The sequence below is a fragment of the Penaeus monodon genome, chromosome 33 (assembly GCF_015228065.2).
Source record: "Penaeus monodon isolate SGIC_2016 chromosome 33, NSTDA_Pmon_1, whole genome shotgun sequence".
NCBI lineage: Eukaryota > Metazoa > Arthropoda > Malacostraca > Decapoda > Penaeidae > Penaeus > Penaeus monodon.
Genome location: NC_051418.1, coordinates 17165360 through 17165653, shown reverse-complemented (window position 1 = coordinate 17165653; position 294 = coordinate 17165360). Strand labels below are relative to the sequence as shown.

Genomic DNA, 294 nt, shown 5'->3' with positions numbered 1-294 from the left:
CTCTCAACACACAGCAGGCTCATTGAGCGCCTGGAGGACCGTTTTCGTCGTAGCGATGTTAACTTACGTGGTCACGATAACCCTGTATCTTTTCCTCATGTCCTCCGATGTCCAGCCTTGGAATGAGCCGAAAGAGGTTAAGAAAGAGGTCAAAGGTTAGTATATCATTTCTGTACTATCTGTATAATGTGAACTGATTTGATACCTAATAGTTAAAAGGAAACCATGCATTTCTCTCCGTTTCAATGTTCTCAGTTTTCATTCACGAACTTTTATATATTTGCTTATTTTATT

The 294-nt window shown here is 39.5% G+C and overlaps 1 pseudogene; it reads left to right on the top strand.

Annotated features, from left to right (window-relative positions):
* Window positions 1-294, top strand: part of LOC119594278 — a 4147-nt pseudogene that overhangs the window by 3508 nt on the left and 345 nt on the right.